The following is a 19,025-nucleotide window of genomic DNA, read 5'->3' as shown; positions in this document are numbered from 1 at the left end:
CCCGGGGACTGCCTGTATATAACTAAATGGCTATGTATTCACTCCAGGTAATCGCTCTTACCACAGTGATCACATGGCTATTAGAACTTACATAGGGGCTTTATTTTAAAGAGGGTCTCTATGCCTTTTTGATGGCCTGATATAAAGGTAAATGTGTTAAAAAAAAGTACAGCAGTTTTAATGCACTTATTTTTTAAATGTGCTTAAACGTTAACCCCAAGACACAATATTTAAAAGAGCGGGCGATTGTCTAGGTTTCTAGGTCTTTTGGGAGCTGAGATTGACAACCACATCCAGATCCCCTAAGTCCTGTGGTCCTTAACAGAACTTCCAGGTTTCCAGAGATTGTTACGGGGGGGGGTTATAATTCCAGAAAAGCCACTCACCCATCCTTGCTAACTACACTGTGTGGATGATGACCATGTGTCACCATTAGCACTTAAGGGCTTAAATAACAGACACAGTTGCAATACCACCGCAATCTGCAAACTTGGATTTTGCCTTCTGTGTTACACACTCCAAACTGCAAAGGTGCAAAGCACAGGATTGGTCAGAGATTGAAGCTGGGCCCAATACAATGGGTTTGATTTATGAAGCCTTCTCCTCCCCTACAACTGCAGGTTCTCACGAGAGAACCTGCACTCAGTATTTATCATCAGACCGCTGCTTCCTACCTTCTTCTTTACCTCTTAGGTGGAGAATATCAATCTCCCTGGTCTCGTCCGACTGGGGAGATTGACAGATCCTGGCCGCGCATGATTGGCTGTGTGCGGGCAGGGGGCGGTGTTGCACGCAAGAGCAAAATAGCGCACACGTGCAATGATAAATTCCGGCAGCCAATTGCTGCCCGCCAGAGGCGAGCTGTAGCAGACAGGGGCAAATATGTACACCCCTGTCTACCCTCGCTTGAAAACTCGAGCCCAATGTACTCACAGCATTCACTAAAAGCCAGCTCTGATGTGGTAATAATGAAAGGTTATTATTATTAATAATAACAATAAACTTAAAGGGACAGTATACACCAGAATTGTTTTTGTTTTAAAAGATAGATAATCCCTTTATTACCCATTCCCCAGTTTTGCATAACCAACACAGTTATATTAATATACTTTTAACCTCTGTGATTATCTTGTATCTAAGCCTCTGCAAACTGCCCCTTTGTTTCAGTTCTTTTGACAGACTTGCAGTTTAACCAATCAGTGCCTGCTCCCAGATAACCTAACGTGCATGAGCACAGTGTTATCTATATGAAAAACATGAACTAACACCCTCTAGTGGTGAAAAACTGTTAAAATGCATTCTGAAAAGAGGTAGCCTTCAAGGTCTAAGAAATTAGCATATGAACCTCCTAGGTTAAGCTTTCAACTAAGAATACCAAGAGAACAAAGCAAATTTGGTGATAAAAGTAAATTGGAAAATTGTTTAAAATTACATGCCCTATCTGAATCATGAAAGTTTATTTTGGACTAGACTTTCCCTTTAAGTACATAGATTCTTGGCAGGCACCCAAACATTAGAGCGTGTCCAGCACACCCCATACGAACCAAGGGAACGGTTTATACAGCTATTTCAATGATTTTTTACAACGACCATTGTCAAAAATTGTGTAAACAATGAAATGGACCTTGGATTAAATCATATAATACAAAACTTAAGAAATAATTTCCTTTAGTCTTTAGTTATTTAATCTTTATTGCAGCAATTTGCTGTAAATAAATTGAATAAATATACAGGCAGTAACACTTGACTGAAAAAAAAGAATTGTGTAGCAGTTGAGTATTATAGGCCAGTATGTTCGTTATCAGCATTACATAATTTATAAGGAGGAACAACTGAGTCTGTTTTTAAACCACACTCTTATTTCACCACATAGCATTCAGATTCCATTGATACTTCCTGTAAACAACTCATTACCAGGGATAGGCAAGGTGTCCGTACACGGACACTGGTGTCCGTGACTAGCCCTTGCAGTGTCCGCCACAACCTTAGTATATGTTTTAATATAATAATAGGAATAAAAAAAAAATATGTAGCATGAATAAAGTATGTGGTTTGTCAAGAGACTGCTAGCGATATTAGGTTATAAGTTATGGAATAACTAAAGCCTGAGTGAAATACTGGATGTGTATCTGCATCTGTATAATAACACTCAGCTCTATACAAAGACACAGTAGTGACACTGGCACATGCATATAGCCAGACAAGGGTTGGTTATAGGGTCAGTGGTATCTGCATCAGTATAATAACACCCAGCACTATATAAAGACACAGTAGTGACACTGGCACATGGGTATAGCCAGAGGAGGGCTGGTTATAGAATCAGTGGTATCTGCATCAGTATAATAACACCCAGTGATATATAATGACACAGTAGTGACACTGGCTCATGGGTATAGCCAGAGGAGGGCTGGTTATAGGGTCAGTGGTATCTACATCAGTATAATAACACCCAGCACTATATAATGACACAGTAGTGACACTGGCTCATGGGTATAGCCAGAGGAGGGCTGGTTATAGGGTCAGTGGTATCTACATCAGTATAATAACACCCAGCACTATATAATGACACAGTAGTGACACTGACTCATGGGTATATCCAGAGGAGAGCTGGTTATAGGATCAGTGGTATCTGCATCAGTATAATAACACCCAGTGCTATATAATGACACAGTAGTGACACTGGTACATGGGTATAGCCAGAGGAGGGCTGGTTATAGAATCAGTGGTATCTGCATCAGTATAATAACACCAAGCACTATAAAATAATGTTTTTAATTTCAAATGTACCTTGGTGTCCTTCATTAACGTCTGTACTTTGGAAAATGTCCGCCACAGCCTTTGTCTGTTCCTATCCCTGCTCATTACCTTTCATCAGAAGTGGTTTTGTTTACCTAATCTTAATAAAAAAAATTCTTCAAATCACCAAGGGAAACATTATATTGATCTATTGATGTAACAATGTTCTTCTCAATTGTTATTTGTATTATTATGCCATTATATTCTATGTCTCCTTTTATTCAAGCAATATCAGTGAATTCTTTAATTTAAGATTGAAATCCTTTCTACATGAAGCAAATAATTTTACTATTTTATTTACTGTTGATCTTTATAAAGACCTTTGTCTCTAGCTACTTTCATGTACAGTATTTTAGAATACTCCAAAAATCCTAACTCCTAAATTAAAGGCACAGTAAAGTAAAAAATAAAAAGGTAAACTTTCATGATTCAGCTAGATCAGTGGTTTCCAAACTGTTTAACCCCTTAATGACCGGACCATTTTTCAATTTTCTTACCCTTAATGACAATGGCTATTTTTACATTTCTGCAGTGTTTGTGTTTAGCTGTAATTTTCCTCTTACTCATTTACTGTACCCACACATATTATATACCGTTTTTCTCGCCATTAAATGGACTTTCTAAAGATAACATTATTTTCATCATATCTTATAATTTACTATAAAAAAAAATATAAAATATGAGGAAAAAATTGAAAAAATCACACTTTTTCTAACTTTGACCCCAAAAATTTGTTATACATCTACGACCACCAAAAAACACCCATGCTAAATAGTTTCTAAATTTTGTCCTGAGTTTAGAAATACCCAATGTTTACATGATCTTTGCTTTTTTTGCAAGTTATAGGGCAATAAATACAAGTAGCACTTTGCTATTTCCAAACCACTTTTTTTAAAAATTAGCGCTAGTTACATTGGAACACTGATATCTGTCCGTAATCTCTGAATATCCCTTGACATGTATATATTTTTTTTTAGAAGACAACCCAAAGTATTGATTTATGCCCATTTTGGTATATTTCATGCCACCATTTCACTGCCAAATGCGAGCAAATAAAAAAAATCGTTCACTTTTTCACAAATTTTGTCACAAACTTTAGGTTTCTCACTGAAATTATTTACAAACAGTTTGTGCAATTATGGCACAAATGGTTGTAAATGCTTCTTTCGGATCCTCTTTGTTCAGAAATACCAGACTTATATGGCTTTGGCATTGCTTTTTGGTAATTAGAAGGCCACTAAATGCCGCTGTGCACCACACGTGTATTATGCCCAGTAGTGAAGGGGTTAATTAGGGAGCTTGTAGAGACCTTGAAGGGTTAATTTTAGCTTTAGTTTAGTGTAGTAGACAACCCAAAGTATTGATCTAGGCCCATTTTGGTACATTTCATGCCACCATTTCACCGCCAAATGCGAGCAAATAAAAAAAAAGTTACATTTTTCACAAACTTTAGGTTTCTCACTGCAATTATTTACAAACAGCTTGTGCAATTATGTCACAAATGGTTGTAAATGCTTCTCTGGGATCTCTTTTGTTCAGAAATAGCAGGCATATATGGCTTTGGCGTTGCTTTTTGGCAATTAGGAGGCCACTAAATGCTGCTGCGCACCACACTTGTATTATGCCCAGCAGTTAAGGGGTTAATTAGGTAGCTTGTAGAGAGTTTGCAGGGTTAATTTTAGCTTTAGTGTAGAGATCAGCCTCCCACCTGACACATCCCACCCGCTGATCCCTCCCAAACAGCTCTCTTCCCTCCCCCACCCCACAATTGTCCCCGCCATCTTAAGTACTGGCAGAAAGTCTGCCAGTACTAAAATAAAAGGTGTTTTTTTTTTTTTTGTTTTTTTTTTTAATTATTAATCTGTGATGGACCCCTGCCTTAGCCCCCAACCTCCCTGATCCCCCCCAACAGCTCTCTAACCCTCCCAACCTACCTATTTGCCACCATCTTGGGTACTGGCAGCTGTCTGCCAGTACCCAGTTTTCCCCAAAAATAAAGGTTTTTTATTTATTTATTTTTTTATTTTTTTGCTAAACACAGCTTTTTCTGTAGTGTAGCTGCCCCCCCCCCCAATAACCCCATCCCCCTATCTAGCAGATCCTATTATTTTAAGAAAAAAAAAAACGTTTTCTGCCCCCCCTCTCTCTTCTCTAATAATTGGTGTCAGTGGTTGCTGCGCGCGCGCGCGCGCACATACACACATGCACGCGCGCGCGCCCCCGCAGGCCCCCCTCTGCACGCTCCCAGCATCCGGCGTGCACAAAGCACTTGCAGGAACCGGATGCCGGGGAGCGATGGGCCGCCCACCCGCCTCCCCTGTAAGCTCCCACCCACCAACGAACGGCACCATCGCTACCGGTGCAGAGAGGGCCACAGAGTGGCTCTCTCTGCATCGGATGCTTTTCAAAGGGTATTGCAGGATGCCTCAATATCGAGGCATCACTGCAATACCCTGAGAGCTGCTGGAAGCGATTGCGATCGCTTCCAGCACTCTCTTAGACAACTGACGTACCAGGTACGTCCATTGTCACTAACTGACAGTTTTTGCAGGACGTACCTGGTACGTCAGTTGTCACTAAGGGGTTAAAGTCACTGCCCCCTTGGTTCGATAAACTCATCATCAGCGCGGCCCTAATGTAACCCATAAAAATAATATTCAAACCAGCAGTTTTGTGATTATCTGACGTTGCCACATATTGCAAGGAGGGAAGGGGGAATTAACTTTGACATTTGCCAGTAAAAAAAATATATATATATATATATTCACAACGCTAACAATAACAACATTTTCTTATTTGGAAAACAGAGTATCGGATATCAAAAAGTCATCCATACTAAGGGCTTGATTTATCAAGCTGGGGCGGACAGGGGCGTACATATTTGCACCTGTCCACCCCAGCTCCCCTCTGGCGGGCAGCAATCCGCTGCCGGAATTTAAGATTGCATGTGAGTACTATTTTGCGCTTGCATGCAGTCCCGCTCCCTGCCGAAGCAAAGCTAATCACGTGCGGGCAAGAGCTGTCAATCTCCCCGGTTGGACGATAAATCGTGCCCTATGCATGGACAACATCATTATCCTTGGAGAACAAGTGCTCCAAAAAAGGGTTGAATTAGATCCTTTTAGTCATATTACCTGGAGTACTCCTCAATAATTCTCCCGCTCCTAGTTACAAATTTATCATTTCTTTTCTCCTATAGAGGACTGAAAGTTCTCCTGCAAATGTCTGCATTAAAGTTCTCCATAGCTACTGTGCAGAACAGCTTTAGAAATCTATTCTCTACCAGTTGTAAAAGCAATGTTACAAAAAAAGCTCTGCAAGGTGCAATAATAATGTATAACAAAGCGCAATAATAATGTATAACAAAGCGCAATAATAATGTATAACAAAGCGCAATAATAATGTATAACAAAGCGCAATAATAATTTATAACAAAGCGCAATAATAATTTATAACAAAGCGCAATAATAATGTATAACAAAGCGCAATAATAATGTATAACAAAGCGCAATAATAATTTATAACAAAGCGCAATAATAATTTATAACAAAGCGCAATAATAATGTATAACAAAGCGCAATAATAATTTATAACAAAGCGCAATAATAATTTATAACAAAGCGCAATAATAATTTATAACAAAGCGCAATAATAATGTATAACAAAGCGCAATAATAATTTATAACAAAGCGCAATAATAATTTATAACAAAGCGCAATAATAATGTATAACAAAGCGCAATAATAATGTATAACAAAGCGCAATAATAATGTATAACAAAGCACAATAATAATGTATATTGGAGCGCAATAATAATTTATATGGGATCGTAAAAATTATGTGTATTGGGGTGCCGAAATAATATATAACAGAGCACAAAAATAATATCTATTGGGGCAAAAAAATAATATATAAATGAAGCTCTAAAACAGAAGCACAAAAACAGTAAACACTTAGATCTATTTCCTTCCATGACAGTTTGCTGAAGAGGAGCGTTAACAAAGCTACTAGTGGGGCTGTGTAAATATTTCTATTGGTTCATATACGACTTACATGAAGAATAGTTGCTTATTTTCAATGATAAAACAGGCACAGATACTAATCCGACTGTAGAAATTTATCTTTACATCTCCTCAGCTCTCCAACAATTTTAAATTTGTGCGCACAGATGCGCTTCTCTAAAGGAGAGCAGAGGAGAACCCATAGAAGAGTTACACAGTAAATTCTCCTTGTGCTTGATAAATCTTGCCCATAGGAACGGAATGGACACATCAAGTTCAACAGTGAAATGGTGTTAATAAATTGCAATTTAATATAATTCTATTATCTTGCTCATGTGCAGGGCTGGACTGGACTGGGAATAAAAAGCAGCCCCCATTTTTCTCAAAGATGATTACTTGGATACTCCTCCCTCCAATATTTTTTTTCAGAATTATATTATATTAGTTTGAATTAAAATAGTGAGAGATTGTTGTTAAATAGGCACCCTACAACCCAATTGCATCAATTAATCACCCCTTCAAATTGTGGCTTTCCAGCCCTAGCTGCTCCAGTCCACCGGGAAATCACCTATAAAGTGTATTGTGTTTTGTTTATAAGTTAAAGCTAAACAAGGACAGATATGTAGCAGGGGTAGTCTTGATACGTTAGCAGGGTGCATTTCCATCTCGGTGAATTAGAAAATTCCCAATTGTCAGAGCTAAATTACATGAAAAGGGGCAAAATAAATAATGAAAGTATAATAAAATGTCAATGTTTTTTCACGTTCCTTTTAACTACTAGAGAGTGCTGCACAACATTGCGTAGAAACCGTTATCCTGCTCTCTCAGCCAAGGATTTTTTGAAAACAGTTAAATGGGTCATAGATCTTTTAGTGTTTTTCACAGCTCCACCTTCTGTTACACTCCCAAGTTATATTCAGAACATAAGTCACCTGTTTTCTCGGAATCCAGGTGAGTCTGGTGACATCAGCATCACATGACCTCCTGTACGCGCTAGTCATTGCTTGTGAGACGCCAGCCTTGTACTATCATTTATATACTAGTGACATCAGCATCACATGACCTCCTGTACGCGGTAGTCATTGTTTGTGAGACGCCAGCCTTGTACTATCATTTATATACTAGTGACATCAGCATCACATGACCTCCTGTACGCACTAGTCATTACTTGTGAGACGCCAGCCTTGTACTATCATTTATATACTAGTGACATCAGCATCACATGACCTCCTGTACGCGCAAGTCATTGCTTGTGAGACGCCAGCCTTGTACTATCATTTATATACTAGTGACATCAGCATCACATGACCTCCTGTACGCGCTAGTCATTACTTGTGAGACGCCAGCCTTGTACTATCATTTATATACTAGTGACATCAGCATCACATGACCTCCTGTACGCGCTAGTCATTACTTGTGAGACGCCAGCCTTGTACTATCATTTATATACTAGTGACATCAGCATCACATGACCTCCTGTACGCGCAAGTCATTGCTTGTGAGACGCCAGCCTTGTACTATCATTTATATACTAGTGACATCAGCATCACATGACCTCCTGTACGCGCTAGTCATTGCTTGTGAGACGCCAGCCTTGTACTATCATTTATATACTAGTGACATCTGCTGGTCACACATGAATATAACATAAGATAATGCCAAAGGGTAAAATGACAGGTTCAGTGGGATACAACCAGCATCAGTATTAAAAGAGACACAGCAGTCAAAATTAAACTTAATGCAATTTTTATAAACAATCTGATTTATTTCTATTGTCAAATTTATCACTTGGTATCCTTTGCTGACATGAGGGCGTATTAAGGTAGGCTGAGGAGTGTGCACGTGTCTTGAGCAATAAATGCCACCAGTGTTTTCAGTAATGTGTGTGTGTATATATATATATATATATATATATATATATATATATATAGTTTTGTGCATATTCCTGAGCCTAAATCAGTATGCTTTCATAGTAACTAGCTAGTTTTAACAAAGGATACCAAGAGAAGGAAATACATTTAGAAATAGAAATAAATTGGAAAGTTTTTTAAACAGGACAACTTTGAATATTGAGGGCTCGATCACATATGGGGCGTCGGACGCAAAACTCGGCATCGCCAATTTTTATTCGGATCTAGAGATCACATATACGGCACAGCATACAAGTTACGCGCATATATTTCACACGTCGTCCTCAGTTTTTATTCCCATAAACTAACATAGTACTGGCGTCACCAGTCGCTATCACATATTATGCGCAAGAAATTCTACTCCATTTTCCCCTCGCCACACATAGACAGGCGCAGCAAGCTTTGTGCTGAGTAAAAAAGAACCGTAACTCCAAGGAAGCCTTAACAAACACCTAACGCATGCGCAGTCACATACATTTAAGCCGCACATCTCAAACAGTTAAACCTTGCCTGGCCACTTAATTATTCAAAACCTCTGCAATTGTGTCAAACCAATCACAAACAACACAAACTTTCCCCCGGAAACCTTAAAACACCTGACACACAAAGCACACCCTGATACCCGCCATTTCCTGAGACGTGAGTGGAAGTCGTGAGGCACAAGGGGTGCCAGATGGACCATCAGCCCCAGGTGCATCCCCTGTTGCCGTAGCTGCTGCTGGTCCTGCTGGTCACGGCATGCTGCTACTTCACAACCTAAGGCCTGCAGGGTCACTCAGACGTCGGCATCAGCAGAGGGGAAAAGCAAGATCACCCAGCATTCACAGGACACACGGCTATTGGTGGACATTGAGCATCAATAACATGATGTGGTGTCTATACCTGAGGGTGTGGATATGGGGGAAACTGAGGGGGAACAATTATGGGATTACGTTATTCCTAAAGCCTCTATACCATATGGCTCACATTAATTATGATGTAAGGCTGTAGCTCACCTAACGCTGTATGTGTATATTTCATGTTTTGCAGGATTCCATACTGAGGATTCACATTTAATGTAGATGAATCTACAACATCCCACCCCCTTCCCTTAACCCTCATTAATTCATGCATATGTCTAATTTGCCATGCTCATGAATGGAAAAACACGTCACATAATTATGTATCTAAATTTATAACCATGTATTACATATAAGCCTGTCTGAATGAATTATGTGTGTTACATGGATTTACATACTCCTATTGAGTATTACAATCTGTCATGTGAGTTATAGTACAATATTAAATGATATAGATGATAATATTACCTGTGATGTAGTGCCACTGTAACACAGGTCATATCATCTTATATTCAATATTAGTGGACTCTAACACCCATAACATGAATGTGTATGACATTCACATGGTAAAAAAAAAGGACAATGGGTATGGTGTAAGAGAAATATATTTATTTTTTACGTGGCTTTTTGGTTGAGGGAGCTGAGGTGCCTGTGGTGGATAACCTTGTCCTACTTGTTTCTACAGATGTTGATTTTTCTGCTGGTGTGCTGGGGGCAGATGATACGCTTCAGGCTGTGTCTTGCTGGTGTGTAAAGTTTTCCACCAGCAAACCCAAAAGCTGATTTTGTTCTCTCCATCTATTGTCCATCTGCATCTCAATATCAAACTGAACTCTCATCATCTGTGACTGATTTTACACAGTTGCACTGAACAATGCTGCCATGTCTCTCTGCAGCTCTAGGTTCCGTCTGTGGAACCTATCTGTGCTTCTGATGAGCCCCCTCTGGAGTCTAATGTATTCTTTATCCATGGGAGAATACAATGCATCCACAGACTGTTGAGCAAAAGGGCTGGCAGTTGTTAAAGGGCAACGATGTCTGAGAACAGGTGATGCTGGTGGACATGCTTCTGCTGCTGGAGGTGGAAGAGCTGCTGTTGCTTCTGCTACTGGAGGTGGAAGAGCTGCTGTTGCTTCTGCTGCCGGAGGTGGAAGTGCTGCTGTTGCTTTTGCTGCCGGAGGTGGAAGTGCTGCTGTTGCTTCTGCTGCTGGAGGTGGAAGTGCCGCTGTTGCTTCTGCTGCTGGAGGTGGAAGTGCTGCTGTTGCTTCTGCTACTGGAGGTGGAAGAGCTGCTGTTGCTTCTGCTGCTGGAGGTGGAAGAGGTGCTGTTGCTTCTGCTGCTAGAGGTGGAAGAGCTGCTGTTGCTTCTGCTGCTGGAGGTGGAAGAGCTGCTGTTGCTTCTGCTGCTGGAGGTGGAAGAGCTGCTGTTGCTTCTGCTGCTGGAGGTGGAAGAGCTGCTGTTGCTTCTGCTGCCGGAGGTGGAAGTGCTGCTGTTGCTTCTGCTGCCGGAGGTGGAAGTGCTGCTGTTGCTTCTGCTGCTGGAGGTGGAAGAGCTGCTGTTGCTTCTGCTGCCGGAGGTGGAAGTGCTGCTGTTGCTTCTGCTGCTGGAGGTGGAAGTGCCGCTGTTGCTTCTGCTGCTGGAGGTGGAAGTGCTGCTGTTGCTTCTGCTGCTGGAGGTGGAAGAGCTGCTGTTGCTTCTGCTGCCGGAGGTGGAAGTGCTGCTGTTGCTTCTGCTGCTGGAGGTGGAAGTGCCGCTGTTGCTTCTGCTGCCGGAGGTGGAAGTGCTGCTGTTGCTTCTGCTGCTGGAGGTGGAAGAGCTGCTGTTGCTTCTGCTGCTGGAGGTGGAAGAGGTGCTGTTGCTTCTGCTGCTGGAGGTGGAAGAGGTGCTGTTGCTTCTGCTGCTGGAGGTGGAAGAGCTGCTGTTGCTTCTGCTGCTGGAGGTGGAAGAGCTGCTGTTGCTTCTGCTGCTGGAGGTGGAAGTGCTGCTATTGCTTCTGCTGCTGGAGGTGGAAGAGCTGCTGTTGCTTCTGCTGCCGGAGGTGGAAGTGCTGCTGTTGCTTCTGCTGCCGGAGGTGGAAGTGCTGCTGTTGCTTCTGCTGCTGGAGGTGGAAGTGCCGCTGTTGCTTCTGCTGCTGGAGGTGGAAGTGCTGCTGTTGCTTCTGCTGCTGGAGGTGGAAGAGCTGCTGTTGCTTCTGCTGCTGGAGGTGGAAGAGCTGCTGTTGCATCTGCTGCCGGAGGTGGAAGTGCTGCTGTTGCTTCTGCTGCTGGAGGTGGAAGTGCCGCTGTTGCTTCTGCTGCTGGAGGTGGAAGTGCTGCTGTTGCTTCTGCTGCTGGAGGTGGAAGAGCTGCTGTTGCTTCTGCTGCTGGAGGTGGAAGAGGTGCTGTTGCTTCTGCTGCTGGAGGTGGAAGAGCTGCTGTTGCTTCTGCTGCTGGAGGTGGAAGAGCTGCTGTTGCTTCTGCTGCTGGAGGTGGAAGTGCTGCTATTGCTTCTGCTGCTGGAGGTGGAAGAGCTGCTGTTGCTTCTGCTGCCGGAGGTGGAAGTGCTGCTGTTGCTTCTGCTGCTGGAGGTGGAAGTGCTGCTGTTGCTTCTGCTGCTGGAGGTGGAAGTGCCGCTGTTGCTTCTGCTGCTGGAGGTGGAAGTGCTGCTGTTGCTTCTGCTGCTGGAGGTGGAAGAGCTGCTGTTGCTTCTGCTGCCGAAGGTGGAAGTGCTGCTGTTGCTTTTGCTGCTGGAGGTGGAAGTGCCGCTGTTGCTTCTGCTGCTGGAGGTGGAAGTGCTGCTGTTGCTTCTGCTGCTGGAGGTGGAAGAGCTGCTGTTGCTTCTGCTGCTGGAGGTGGAAGAGGTGCTGTTGCTTCTGCTGCTGGAGGTGGAAGAGCTGCTGTTGCTTCTGCTGCCGGAGGTGGAAGTGCTGCTGTTGCTTCTGCTGCTGGAGGTGGAAGTGCCGCTGTTGCTTCTGCTGCTGGAGGTGGAAGTGCTGCTGTTGCTTCTGCTGCTGGAGGTGGAAGAGCTGCTGTTGCTTCTGCTGCTGGAGGTGGAAGAGGTGCTGTTGCTTCTGCTGCTGGAGGTGGAAGAGCTGCTGTTGCTTCTGCTGCTGGAGGTGGAAGAGCTGCTGTTGCTTCTGCTGCTGGAGGTGGAAGTGCTGCTATTGCTTCTGCTGCTGGAGGTGGAAGAGCTGCTGTTGCTTCTGCTGCCGGAGGTGGAAGTGCCGCTGTTGCTTCTGCTGCTGGAGGTGGAAGTGCTGCTGTTGCTTCTGCTGCTGGAGGTGGAAGAGCTGCTGTTGCTTCTGCTGCTGGAGGTGGAAGAGGTGCTGTTGCTTCTGCTGCTGGAGGTGGAAGAGCTGCTGTTGCTTCTGCTGCTGGAGGTGGAAGAGCTGCTGTTGCTTCTGCTGCTGGAGGTGGAAGTGCTGCTATTGCTGCTGGAGGTGGAAGAGCTGCTGTTGCTTCTGCTGCTGGAGGTGGAAGAGCTGCTGTTGCTTCTGCTGCTGGAGGTGGAAGAGATGCTGCTGCTTCTGCTGTAGTTGTTTCTAATGAAGCTGCTGCTGTAGTTTTATCTGATGAAGCTGCTGCTGTAGTTTCTTCTGCAGATGGTGGAGCTCGTCCTAGGGAAGCAGATGGTGGAGCTCATCCTAGGGAAGCAGATGGTGGAACTCATCCTAGGGAAGAAGATGGTGGAGCTTGCCCAGATGATTCAAATTCCCACTGTGGACAAGTGTGAGACCACTCAGCCTCTTCAATAGCCACATCCTGTGACAGTGTCTGTGGGTGATTGCCATGACTGATTTGAGCCTTTGATTGTGTTGGGGGGGGGAATATACCTGGACCCTTTGTGCACCGTGTTGGATCCCCCTCAAAACCAAAGGGAGTATATTCCTCTGGCCATGAATGTTGCCATGGGTCATATGTCAATGTTGGTGGCATCACTCCCGGGTCCTGCATTGAAGCCAGCCAACCATGCTCCTGTCTGGGAGCCCACTGTTCCTGTGGTTGCCTGAAGACTGGTGGTGGTGGTGGCATAGCGGAAGGCCCTGATGGATGCAAAGAGGGTGCTGTTTGTATCCATGTCACAGGTGGTTTTGTGGAGGAGTTAAAGGATGAGAGGGATTAGTACAGTCAGATATATGTACATGTGGGTATCCTATTTACATTGATACATGGTTGGGCCTATACTGAATCACATGCATGTGCACATTGTGAGGTGGTCTATGAGTGATTGGTATAGGATCAGTATACAGGTATGTGTTTCTTACAATTGTTATGTGAACATGTCGCCTGTTCCCCTCTGGTGGACTACTTCCTGCCCCATCTTCTACTTGACCCGCCTCTTGCAGTCATTCCACCTCTTTTTAAGGACATCTACAGTCCTCCTCTGCTGGGACACGCTGTTTACTGCATCCTCCACCTCTAGCCATGCATTCTTGCGGCTCCTGGCACTGTTTCTGCCATTCTCCTGGCTGAATAGGTCACCATAGTTGTACCATGATGGCCTGGACTAGGGCAACGTTTTCCTCAAAGGAGAAGTTTGGACATCTCAGCCTCTCCTCATCTATGGCCACATGGCTTCCTCCCTGAGATGTCCCTAGCAGTGTATTTTCCTGCCTATCCCCCCCTCCTACCCCCTTCTGTCCCCATGTGCACCCTCTGTCCCTCTCTTTGATGTTCCTGGCCTCTGGGGCTCTCTGGCATCTCTGCTACCATCTTCCCTTCTGGCTCTCCCTCTCCACTTACTCCCTGTTGGGGCCCACTGCTCCTCATGTCCTCTCCTATCCTCCTCTCCCTGCCACTCCTCTCCCCTCCTCCCTACCTCTCCCTGCCATCCTACCACAATTCACACCACACACACTCCCAGTCACTCTCACGCAGGTTCAGTCACACAGAATCACAACCAAGCACTCAGCCTATCACACTGTATAAAAAATAAAAATGTGTGAGGTGTTTGAAAATAAAAGTGTGGTGTATGTGTATATGTATGTGTGCAATTTGTGCAATATGTGAAAATATATATAGTATATAGTAAATATATAGTGTACAAATACTCCTCAATCCAATGCGTCCTAACAAATGGCTAGATTACGAGTCTTGCGTTAGCCTTAAAAAGCAGCGTTAAGGGGTCCTAACGCTGCTTTTTAACGCCCACTGGTATTACGAGCAGACAGGAGAGGATCTACCGCTCACTTTTTTTCCGTGATTTTAGCTTAACGCAAATCCCCTTATGTCAATTGCGTATCCTATCTTTTTAATGGGATATGCCTAACGCCGGTATTACGATTGCCTGAAAAAGTGAGCGGTAGACCCTCTCCTGTCCAGACTCCTACCGCATATAAAAGTCAGTAGTTAAGAGTTTTATGGGCTAACGCCGTAACATAAAGCTCTTAACTAAAGTGCTACAAAGTACACTAACACCCATAAACTACCTATTAACCCCTAAACCGAGGCCCCCCCGCACATCGCAAACACTATAAAAAAATTATTTAACCCGTAATTTGCCGACCAGACATCGCCGCCACTTTAATAAATGTATTAACCCCTAAACCGCCGCACTCCCGCCTCGCAAACACTAGTTAAATTTTATTAACCCCTAATCTGCCGTCCCTAACATCGCCAACACCTACCTACATTTATTAACCCCTAATCTGCCGCCCACAATGTCGTCGCTACTATATTAAATTTATTAACCCCTAAATCTAAATCTAACCCTAACCCCCCCTAACTTAAATATAATTTAAATAAAACGAAATTAAATTACTACAATTCAATAAATTAATCCTATTTAAAACTTAATACTTACCTATAAAATAATCCCTAAAATAGCTACAATATAAATAATAATTACATTGTAGCCATTTTAGGGTTTATTTTTATTTTACAGGCAACTTTGTATTTATTTTAACTAGGTAGAATAGTTATTAAATAGTTATTAACTATTTAATAACTACCTAGCTAAAATAAGTACAAAAGTACCTGTAAAATAAACCCTAACCTAAGTTACAATTACACCTAACACTACACTATAATTAAACTAATTACCTAAACTACCTACAATTAATTACAATTAAATTAAATAAACTAAATTACGAACAAAAAACACTAAATTACAGAAAATAAAAAAAGAATTACACAAATTTTAAACTAATTACACCTAATCTAATCCCCCTAATTAAATAAAAAAGCCCCCCAAAATAATAAAATTCCCTACCCTATACTTAATCACAAATAGCCCTTAAAAGGGCCTTTTGCAGGGCATTGCCCCAAAGTAATCAGCTCTTTCACCTGTAAAAAAAAATACAATACCCCCCCACATTAAAACCCACCACCCACACACCCAACCCTACTTTAAAACCCACCCAATCCCCCCTTAAAAAAACCTAACACTACCCCCTTGAAGATCACCCTACCTTGAGACGTCTTCACCCAGCCGGACACAAGTGGTCCTCCAGAGGGTCCAAATTCTTCATCCTATCCAGCCAGAAGAGGACATCCAGACCGGCAGAAGGCTTCATCCAGGCAGCATCTTCTATCTTCATCCTTTCGGAGCGGAGCAGGTCCATCTTCAAGACATCCGACGCGGAGCATCCTCTTCATCCGATGGCCGACGATTGAATGACTGGTCCTTTAAGTGACGTCATCCAAGATGGCGTCCCTTGAATTCCGATTGGCTGATAGAATCCTATCAGCCAATCGGAATTAAGGTAGGAAAAATCCTATTGGCTGATGCAATCAGCCAATAGGATTGAAGTTCAATCCGATTGGCTGATCCAATCAGCCAATAGGATTGAGCTTGCATTCTATTGGCTGTTCCAATCAGCCAACAGAATGCGAGGTCAATCCTATTGGCTGATTGCATCAGCCAATAGGATTTTTCCTACCTTAATTCCGATTGGCTGATAGGATTCCATCAGCCAATCGGAATTCAAGGGACACCATCTTCGATGACGTCACTTAAAGGACCAGTCCTTCAGTCGTCGGCCGTCGGATGAAGAGGATGCTCCGTGTCGGATGTCTTGAAGATGGACCCGCTCCGCTCTGGAAGGATGAAGATAGAAGATGCCGCCTGGATGAAGCCTTCTGCCGGTCTGGATGTCCTCTTCTGGCCGGATAGGATGAAGTCTTCGGACCCTCTGGAGGACCACTTGTGCCCGGCTGGGTGAAGACATCTCAAGGTAGGGTGATCTTCAAGGGGGTAGTGTAAGGTTTTTTTAAGTGGGGATTGGGTGGGTTTTAGAGTAGGGTTGGGTGTGTGGGTGGTGGGTTTTAATGTTGGGGGGGTATTGTATTTTTTTTTACAGGCGAAAGAGCTGATTACTTTGGGGCAATGCCTCGCAAAAGGCCCTTTTAAGGGCTATTTGTGATTTAGTATAGGGTAGGTAATTTTATTATTTTGGGGGGCTTTTTTATTTTATTAGGGGGATTAGATTAGGTGTAATTAGCTTAAAATTCTTTTTTTATTTTCTGTAATTTAGTGTTTGTTGTTTTCATAATTCAGTTTATTTAATTTAATTGTAATTATTTGTAGGTAGCTTAGGTAATTAGTTTAATTATAGTGTAGTGTTAGGTGTAATTGTAACTTAGGTTAGGGTTTATTTTACAGGTAAATTTGTATTTATTTTAACTAGGAAGTTATTAAATAGTTAATAACTATTTAATAGCTATTGTACCTAGTTAAAATAAATAAAAAGTTGCCTGTAAAATAAATATAAATCCTAAGCTAGCTACAATGTAACTATTAGTTATATTGTAGCTAACTACGGTTTATTTTATAGGTAAGTATTTAGTTTTAAATAGGAATAATTTATTTAATTTTAGTAAATTTATTTAGATGTATTTAAATTATATTTAAGTTAGAAGGGTGTTAGGGTTAGGGTTAGATTTAGGATTAGGGGTTAATAAATTTATTATAGTGCTGGCGATGTTGGGGGGGCAGATTAGGGGTTAATAACTATAATGTAGGTGTCGGCAATGTTGGGGGCAGTAGATTAGGGGTTAATAATATAATGTAGGTGGCGATGATGTCGGGGTCGGCAGATTAGGGGTTAATAAGTGTAAGATTAGAGGTGTTTAGACTCGGGGTTCATGTTAGGGTGTTAGGTGCAGACATAAAATTAATTTCCCCTTAGGAAACAATGGGGCTGCGTTAGGAGCTGAACGCTGCTTTTTTGCAGGTGTTAGTTGTTTTTTTTCAGCCAGCTCAGCCCCATTGTTTCCTATGGGGAAATCGTGCACGAGCACGTTTTGCCAGCTTACCGCTACCGTAAGCAACGCTGGTATTGAGGTGAGATGTGGAGCTAAATTCTGCTCTACGCTCACCTATTTGCGGCTAACGCCAGGTTTAAAAAAACCTGTAATACCAGCGTTACTTTAGGTGAGCGGTGAGCTGAAACTAAGCGTTAGCAACGCACCCCTGTTACCGCAAAACTCGTAATCTTGCCGTAACTCTTTTAAATGTGCATCTCTCTCTTCACTCACTAAATCCTCTGCTCCTGGGCCGTGTGTTGTAGCTCAAAGAACAATCCAAACACACGTAAAAAATGGAGGTTGCGCATGGGTTTATATATGATTTTATAGATTTTGAATGGCGTATTTACGTGTCGGTTTATTTATTTATTCATTTCTTTCAGTTTCGATTTTACGTTTGAAATACTCATTTACATAAAACTACTCTTTCTTAACAACTTACACGTGCAAAATACTGGCGTAAGTTACTTTTCTGAACCTCGCCAGTTTGTCCTACTTACGCTAGTATAGCATCTGTCGGCGCGGTTTATGTGATTCACCCGATGCGAGGTGAATTTACGGGCAACGTGGGTTTCAGCAGTTGCGCTGAAACTTAAGCCGCATATGTAATCTCGCCCTGAAAGTTTAATTTGTTCTCTCATTTCCTTTTATGCTCAGTATTTAAAAAGCAACATTAAAGTTGTATTTGCTCCATCTAAAAGATTTTAAAACGCATTAATTTTATTTGTATTATTATCATTACTGTTATTACTTAAACAAATGTGTTCTGTTTTCTACCATTAATGTGTGTGGGACAGGAGCATCTTATTGCCCATAAACTATCGCTGAGGGAGCCTTATTTTGCAAGCTGAGAAATCTCTCGCCTTAGAGATGAGTTATGCAGAAATTTGCAGTCTTTGTTCATTAAAAAAACTAACAACTTTAACCATTTTCTTTTTCAGTCCAAATTTAATTTGTTTAAAGGGACAGGAAACACAATTTTTTTTTCTTTCATGATTCAGATGGAAAATACAATTTCTAAAAAGTTTACAATTTACTAATTATCAAATCTTAGTTGTTTTCATGTCATTCTTTGTTGAAGATATATCTAGATAGGTAGCGTGCACGTCTGAAGCACTGCATGACAGGAAATAGTGCTGCCCTCTAGTGCTCTTGCTACAAAACTGCTGCCATATCGTGCTGCAGGCATTTGCACGCTCCTGAGCTCACCTTCCTGTTTTTCAACAAAGGATAATTGAAGTCAATTGGAAAGTT

The sequence above is a fragment of the Bombina bombina genome, chromosome 7 (assembly GCF_027579735.1).
Source record: "Bombina bombina isolate aBomBom1 chromosome 7, aBomBom1.pri, whole genome shotgun sequence".
NCBI lineage: Eukaryota > Metazoa > Chordata > Amphibia > Anura > Bombinatoridae > Bombina > Bombina bombina.
Note: the sequence above shows the minus strand (reverse complement) of the source record.